Here is a 316-nt window from a genome sequence, read left to right on the forward strand (position 1 = left end):
CAATCAATGAACACTTGATCACACTGGTAAACTGATAAACTGATGAATGAACAGAGCATCTAAATGTATAAATATCAGTTATTCAACTCACTTTAATAAATGAGTAAGAGTGCACCTGATGAATAGAACATATGAACAAACGGATAGATTAACACACAGATCTACACTTCAACAAATAAACACCTACTTCAAAACAAACAAGAAAGACAGAAAAACAAAGACACAAACTGACGAGGCAAATAGCGCAACGCACAGACGAATGACTAAATGAGCCCTTAAATAAAGTAGCAACTGCGATCACGGCCCGTCATCCCTT

This window comes from Penaeus monodon, chromosome 27 (assembly GCF_015228065.2).
Source record: "Penaeus monodon isolate SGIC_2016 chromosome 27, NSTDA_Pmon_1, whole genome shotgun sequence".
Classification (NCBI taxonomy): domain Eukaryota; kingdom Metazoa; phylum Arthropoda; class Malacostraca; order Decapoda; family Penaeidae; genus Penaeus; species Penaeus monodon.